Source organism: Penaeus japonicus, unplaced genomic scaffold (genome assembly GCF_977035675.1).
Source record: "Penaeus japonicus unplaced genomic scaffold, GWHDUDI00000001_assembly GWHDUDI00000019, whole genome shotgun sequence".
Taxonomy (NCBI): Eukaryota; Metazoa; Arthropoda; class Malacostraca; order Decapoda; family Penaeidae; genus Penaeus; species Penaeus japonicus.
The window spans coordinates 11,786,016-11,794,994 of record NW_028234421.1 but is presented as its reverse complement, the minus strand read 5'-3'; positions in this window follow the sequence as shown (position 1 = coordinate 11,794,994).

Sequence of the window (8,979 nt, the reverse complement as noted above, 5' to 3'; positions counted from 1 at the left end):
AAAAAGAAGAACGAAAAACAAAAAATAGAATATATCAACAAACTTGCATATGAGTAGTATGGTGTGTAAACCGGAAAAAGAGGTTGAAAAGCAGCAGTTACGAGAATATTACTACCAACCTTGTGAGAAAGTTCAAACATTGCGAATTTGCATTCCACGAGGAGAGAAAATAATTGGTCTGTAATTAGTAAATTGGTGGGAAATGATTGACTGATTTTGCGGATATGAACTTGAAGGAAATTATACAACATCCAATGTACCGAATTTCCGAATCAGATATACAAGACAAAAATCAGATATGCAGATTTTTTTCGCCATAAGTGACTTCCATTAATTAAAGTTGGTGTGTCAGAGACGGTATATCCTTTGCTATATACAAAGCGTCCACCTGCTGAGAGAAGAATATATATTTAGGGGCTGCAACATAACTGAAGCTCTGGATCATTGTTGTAACAATTGGTCTTATGTACAGCCATCATTATTTGCAAATGTACATCAATGTAACCTAAATAACACTCAAATTATATATAGTAATTCACCTACCAGTTTCATGTGCTATTCATGCATTTAAATGTACTTCGACAGATAAACGTGAAAATGATCACTTTCTAGCACATGTTGGTGGTTGACATAGGCCACGAAACCTTGTGATTTCATCTTTGAATTAGAATGACTAATTTTAGGTTTTCATACAACATATACAGCTGCATGTAACCTTGATGTTACCAGAGTATGTGTATCAAATACCCAATATTATACATTCATTTACATTGAGCATTATATGTCAGTTTGTGATATCTTGCATGCAAATTACTTTATTCGAATCCTGTAAGAAATATATAAACAAAATATTGTATCACATGTTTATATTGTGGCATGAGCATATTGAAGTTACAATTTCTTTGCATTTCAAAGCAAGTACACAATATAATAGGAAATAGAGGATCTTGTGAACTTCCCGAAACACATTGGCCGAATCAGCAAGGAGACAGACCTATTATGCCCTATTGTATTAGACGACAATAAAGATTGGCACCAATGTCACTCGATATGAAAAGAATAAACGTGGGGCAACTAACAGGTAAATCTTTTAAAATCACTCAGTTTGATTCAAAATCCCTAAAGTTTCATAAATTATTTATCCGGATACGTAACCCAACGACAGTCCTCTATACTTAAAGGATTCTTGGATCCGCCTCTGTTGTAGTATTCTTTTAGTGGGAAACTGCATTGAAAAATAATTTGAAAGTAAAAGGGTAATCTAAAAAAAATATATTCACAGTACTACTGAACTGACTCCATAAAAGAGGGAATGATATATGGAAATAACATTTTTCGGTATCCCATATTAAAAAAAATAATGCATCTAATAGACAGCAATAAAAGCACACATAAAAAAATACATGAGAAAGGCTACTGTTCTTTTAGATAAAAAAAATAACAGCATTTTAGTGGATTTAATTTTGCACGTTTACAGAGCTTCATTCATCTTTCTAGACATGATGTAAACATGCTGTAGTAGTAGGATGTATGTATTCCTTTCATAGTATGAATATGATATTTTGTACTGAATGACACTACCTATTTGAAAAGAGTTATTATTTCTGTGTAATGCTACTTCCTCATGGCGGGATCTTGTAATGACTGACATTATATTTTTATCATAACTGTTCTCACATTCCTGTCAAATATCTACTTGTATACTTCTAAACCTTTAGTTGCCGAATAGTTATATTAACAATCACAGTGCCAGTAACAACAGTGGATGTTATATTTCCACTTAACACTGACTGGGACAACAATTTGGATTTGTCTTACAATAAAAACATTGTTACTGGGACAAGTTTTTTTTCTTCTTAACCGGCTTATAATGAGATAGTAGGCACTTGGATGTGTCCACAAGCAGTCTAGGTCTAGTAGCTTCCTATAACTATGTTATTTAACAAATTTCATTTTTTTAAATATATATGTAGAAATAAATACGCCGATCACTGTCTGTCATACAATCATAATATACTCTCAGAGAGGCGCTGTTTACCTTAAAGGACACTGCATCCTATCAGACAATTTTGCAGATGCCACTTACGCAAACTTATAAAGATGCATTGAAATCGATATGATTGGTTATGATTTGTGCGGTTTTAATTTGGCTGAAAAGCGGGTCCTAGTGGTGACATTGCATTGACATTTCAATTATATGACTCACCAGCTAAAACGTAGTCTAGGCAGCAGATATTACTGAGACAAAATGTATGGAGGGCATAATATTCTGCAGACAATAATAAGGAAATGCATTTTTTAAAATTTCCTCTTTCCCAGTGTAAAACGATACACAAAAAGAAAAAAAAAGCTAAATGCTGCCTTCATATAATCCATCTCCCATCAAACCTCCCTGACTTTCGACAATGGAATCTTAGAAAGAACGATTCCATTGTGTCAGAGGCAGCGTTGTGTAACCTTTTTGTATGGTTTACAGTATATGGAGTAATCAGGCTTGTGTTTAGTGCCCCACGAGTCCGATGGTTGTTTCAAAAATACGAATTTCTTTTTATAGAAGTTTTATTGTAACTTAAGCAATAATTATATCTACCTAACATGTAACAATGGTGCGTCTCAAAATAATAGTAGCTTTGAATACATAAACATACTTAAGAATAAGAATCTATTACACACAGGAATATTCATTCACCTTTTGAGGGGGAGCCCCTTTGTACTGTCCATATATGTAGCTTTCTGGTGGAGCAGGACTAGTCTGGTAGTTTTGCAACAATCTTCTGTCACCTTAGAGCCACTTTTTTCCTGACAGTGCAGACTAGGCTCTTAGCATGATGTCTCTTGGCGCCATTGGGATAGTTTGTACTGGTGTCCCTTTTACCTTTTACCATCTTTATGCACCGAAGTGGCTCAGAAACATGTGTCCTGGGACTGTAGGAGCCCCAATTTCACAAGTCTAGTGAACCAACTGGGGCTCCCTTCAAGGTAACCAGAACTTTCCTAATTGGGTTATTCCATTTCGACCAGCGAGAAGCCCCCAACATCTTGGTGATGGCATCTAAGTCATACATGGCAGGAAAGCTAAGAACCATTTTAACCTTCCTTCAGACGTAAGAACTGGGATGCTGACTTTCCATCCACCTGTAAATCTATCAGTTCCCTGTAGAAATTTGAGTGTGGCTTAATTTTATGGTAAATAACTATGCCCTTCTCTCTGCCAATCTGGATTGTCCACGGTAATGTCTTTGAATCTCCAATGCCCTCACCAAATAGTAGGCATTGTCGAAGCCCCAGGTTCAGGGGGTGCTTTAAACTGAGACAAGCAGCTAGGGGCTCCAGACTCTCCCTCCGACTCCATATCCGTCCTTGGTCACTTTTTGTCATTCCCCCGACCCGACGCCGGAGGTATGGCCGAGGGGGCGCCAGGTCTGCCTGGCCTCCTGTCTTTTTGTCATCTGAACCGAGTTGTCATCTGAACCGACACCAGAGACGCTGAATCAGGGTCAGGCCTTGAAGAGCTAGCCCGAGGTCCAAGCTCTTGTCCACCTTTTTGTTTTTGTCACTAGGGGCCTTACGAGGCTCCAGAGTGACTGTCATATAAGAAACACTGCGAGGCTTGCAAGGCAAGGACCTGCTTGACTCTAGTCTAGCTCAAGAGACTAGCCGATTGATATTGTCAAGCTTGTTATTCAATTCAGGGAATGATGATTTCCTAGACGGTTGCTGCATAGTCTGGGATCGGCTCTTTGCCCTCAATATTCCTCTCCACCATTAGTGGTCGTTCACCAGCGGGATGTTCTCTTCGAGTGAGTGTGCTATTAGTCCTTCGTTATGTATTGCTAATTTGTCCCAGACTTTTCTCGTATTCTAGTGTTTATAGTCTCCATTTTGTATTTGTTGTTCAGTTCTTCTATTGATAGAAAAAATATCTTCCTTGTTTCTCCTTGTTGCTTGTTGCTGTAGCTGGGTATTTCATAATCGGTCTGATGAGTGTCTTATAGAAATGCATCTATTTTTGAACTCATTCTCTTGAATCATTTTAGTTACTAATCTTTTCGTGTATGTGGATAATCTTCGAGTTCCAAATTCCATTATTGTTTTTTGTTTTAAAGGTTTTCTTTTTTGGTCAACTATTACCTACCTAGACTTTGCTACTGAATCTGACAGTAGTTGAAATTTATTCGTGTTAGTTTTAATTTTCTTTTTTTTCAAAATCATATATTCTCCCTGTTTCATCTACCGTCAAGTGTGTCCTTTGAGCTTAGTGGGTATATTATGATCTGGATCTTGTCTGCAAAGCTCACATCTGTACAAGAGTTCCTTGGGCATTCAAGATCAGCTGTATAAAATAGAAATAATGCTGGGCTTAGTATTGACCCTTGAGGAACTCCAATTAACAGTGAACTTCGGTCCCACTATTTCCAAGCCTTATTGTTGCAGTCTGGTCTTCTATGAAGCTACAGAGAATTTTCTCCTTGATCTTTGAGAGACTTGATGTCCAGGTTTCCAGGGCTTGTCGAAAGCTTTCGCTATATCACAACAAACTATGTTGCATTGTTGCCTCTTCCTTTGGGAGATTGCAATCGTTTCATATATGGGAATTGTGGCTTGCTGCGGCCCCCTTCCTTTCCTGAAACTATACTGATAACAACTGAATAGTTTATTGATTTCCTGTACATTGTATATTATTGTTGATTTTATTTTTGAAGATCTTGCCAGGTGTTCCTAATAGCAATAACGGTTTATAAATTTCCACTTTTCTGGGATCTTTGGCACCTTTTGTTATGAACGCCATTATGGCATTCTTGAACTTGGTGGGATAATAGCCCATCGAAAGATCCCAGTTAAAAAGTGTCTTCGGTTCTGCGATGGCAACACCCGAGAGTTGCTGCATCACGGTCTTTCGTACGGCGCGTTGGCTGGGGGCTTTATCATTAAAATTTTAAATTATAGATTTGATATCTTTTGTTGTGATGTCTTGTGAGAGGTTTGTTGTTAGTGTCAAGTCTGGTTGCATGTGGTTCCCTGTAGGGTAGAAATCTATACATGTTGTTTGAGAGATAGTTTTGCACCATATTTTCATGTTTTATATCAAAGTTGAGATTATCATTGGGGTTGATATAAAAAATGTCTTCTCAGTATCTTCAACAAACCCCTTCTTTCTTTTGGTCGTCAAATACTTTCTCATTTCTAATGTTTAAGATGTGGAATATCTCTTTGCGATTGCTTCCCATTGATCGCCATATATTTTTTTTCAGAATTTTCTTGGATTATTGTCTTCTATATTGGTATCTTCCAAAAGTTTGTTCCAATGGTTTGTGAACAATGTTTTGCTTTCTTCTTTCCTGTCTTCTTGAAGTTGTTTATGCTGGCTGCGTGAAAGCGGTGTCCACCCCAGAGGTTCTTTTATCTCTAAAATATTCTAGCATCTCCATTGCATTCACTTGGGGCAGTCACTTGTTTATTTTTTTATTTTTTATTTTTTTATTTTTTTTTATTTATTATTATTTGTTTTTGCTTTATTCATTGTCTTTCCAATAGCTGTATACCAGTTGTCTATTCTAGAGCCTCTATATTCTTTATCAACTGTGTACTCTTCCTCTTTAGATTGGTATATGGTCTCTTCTATGTCCCTTTTAAACAGTTCCCAGTCCGCCTTTCTGAAATTAAGATTTTCTGTTTGCGGAATCATGATGGGTGATGTCGCCAGGCCGAAGATGTGATCCGATGTGGTTAGTGGACCTTGTTGGATGGCGTAATTCATGCGTATATTCTTATTTGCTATTATAATATCTGGTCTATCTTTCCCTCTTGCACTTACGATTGAATCGAAGTCTGGTCCAATCTGAAGTCTGGTCCAATTACGATGTATCAGGTTGATCAACTCACTACCCATTAGATTATTATTGTTTTGGCCGAGTAAGCGATGTCAACCATTCAGATCGGCTATGACGTATGCCGGAGTATTCCTTCTCATCATATACATCAAATCCGGGTATTGGAACTAGGTTCGTCAAGGTGGTATGTATGCCGTTACGACAACGATGCTTCTTCGGTTAGTTTGAAGTTCCACCACGAGAAAGTCTTCGTTAAAATTATTTATGAATCCCTGGTGTTCCCTTTGTTGAATATATATATTTTTTGTAAACATTGTACTCATACGTTCGTCAATTTGTAGGCTGCGAGAGCTAATCAAAATGATATCTGGGTCTTCTGGTAAGTACATGTTTGAATGTTCATGTTTCCTTGATATGTCAGTTTAGGACATTATGCTGAATAATTTTATATATGTACATGCCTTGCTCATGGTATGTAGGAAGTAGAAGGGTTTATATTATATCAGGGTCTGTGGAGGATTTTCTGGAAGTTGTGCTGCTCTGTTCTTGTTCCATTTACAATTCAGTTGAAAGCTTGATTACTGACATATTGTATTCTGTATACTGTGAGATCAGTGGTCCTGTTAGGTATGTTGTCCTTGATAAGTTGGTCACCAATGATATCTTGGTGTAGATATGTGTATTTGATGATGTTTGACTGGATTAATTTGACTGTGTCGTTGTGCGTCACTCGTCTGAGAATGTATCCAGTGCTTTCCTCTCTTGCCTCCAGTCTTAGCTCGGGCAATCTTTGCATTCTGGCCCCTTTACATCTTGCAGCATTCGGTCTCTCTTGAGAGGCTTCTTGATTTTGAGATGATCGATTGGAGGAGGTTAACGGTATTCTTCATCACTATTGGCTTCCTCTTGTGTTTGCTTATTTGTTGTAAACTTCTTCGTTTATGATGATTCTTGGTTTGGAGGGATCTCTCTATTCCTTTTATTGTTTCCTTTTTCATGATCCATTTCGTCCTTTTCGTTATCGTTCGTCATCGTAGGTACATCGTTATTCGTATTTATCAACACACCAAGTGTTTCTGTTGCATACACTTGATCTGACTTTGGGCAGATTGTTTAGAGTTAATCAAATCAATTGTTTTCTGGAAACTTTCTGGAATTTTCTGGTTCTCTGGCTTCCTGCATGTATGCAGATAATATGGACCTCATCATACAGGCAGCAGCATTCGATGGTAGAGAACATGACATCATTTCCGTATTCACGGTGGGTGTTATTATGTTTCTTGGCCCTGTATAATTGATGTTGCTGCTGTTAACCCTGCGTAGGTTGTTTGGCGGGAGGTATCAATGGGGATTTCTCTTCTCTCGGCTTGCCTGTGTTCTTTGGTTCTTTTATCATTTGTTTCCGTGTTAGGCACTTTGCAGCTAGTAGTCAGTAGTTACCGTTGTAATGTAGGCGTTGCTATGTGTTTTCTCTGCGATATTTGTATGTATGATCTTTGGAGGCACTTTCAGAGCAAGCTTTGTAAGTGTCCAACTCTTTGCAACCTCTATTTAGGTTGTCGTATGTATAACATCTATGGCATGGTATGAGGTTGATAAATATTTTATTTTTATTTTTTATAAACCTGGGTATAGATCGGAATAAAATTGTATTGCTTATGGTTGTTAGGCTGAGCTGTGCTTGTCCAGTAGTGGCAGTGCTGCATCGTCAGTTTGCCTTTGGTGTAAGCTCGCCATTTCTGCACAACTCTCTCTTTTTATTATCTTATGCCAACTTATAAAGGATGGCAAATTAATAAATTCCTAGTCTATGCCGGCACTGACAGGTGTCATGAGCCGGGACGATGACGGCAACCTTACACCTAGGAAGGAGTTTTTAGACCACAACGGCTACCTCCTAAGAAAGCAAAGCGGGTCAGTGTTAACATGAGGGCCAATGAAAGCATATTCACGGTCCGGGTACCCTGAGCGCTCTGGGCAAATGCATGGGTAAGTACGAGCGCCATGTAGGGAGACCCAGACGGGTGTGATCCCACTTATGTATATTTGTAAGAAATTAAATTAAGAGATTAAATCAATATGCAACCTATAATAATTACACAAACAAATGTATATATGCAAGATTACATTTAAGTCTACATATATTATTCATATAAGTGAAAGAAAGTTTACATGGACATATTTCTATAAATAAAAGAGTGTAATAAATGTATTTGGGGGAAATTCTACATATTTTTTAACAATATTTTTGCTATTAATGACCGTGTTTTGTTTCTGAATCCATTTTCTTTGGAAACTGCTTGTATAAACAAACATAAGAAAAGGTCTTTTCGTATGAGAACAATAATTAAAACATAAAAAAATCACAAAATAAATGGAAAAAAACAACAACAGGCATATGGTGAACTACATGGAAGAATGACTATTAAAAGTAGTGTAGTTATACTTTTATTCTACTACAGAAAACGAATCTGTAAATCTTTCAAGAGAAAACTATTCATTTTAGCGCGGTAACCTTTTCATATAAAACGTATAATTTTAAATATTTCATAGTTAAGCATTTGAATCTAATGTCACGTCTGGATATGCTTATCTAACAATATATATATATATATATATATATATATATATATATATATATATATATATATATATATGTGTGTGTGTGTGTGTGTGTGTGTGTGTGTGTGTACATGTATATATGAACAACACACACACACACACACGCACACATATATATATATATGTATATGTATATATATGTATATATATATATATGAATACATATATATATGTATATATATATATATATATATAAATATATATATATATGTATATATATCTATAAATATATCTATATATATATATACATATATATATATATATATATATATATACTCACTAACACAGATTCCGCATATCTCAGTGCGAGAGAAAAAAAATAAAAGCCTTTTCATATTACACCATCAATCATTTGGATCATATTCGACATAAACAAGAGCCAGCTGAAGCCTTTCAGGTCCATGAGAGACACAGGGTTCTCCATGTTGTAGACATTATACATGATATTGCATTTTTGTACAATTGATAGAGGTATAAAATGACAATGGAAATTATTAAGAGCCTTGGATTAGCCTTGTACTAGACT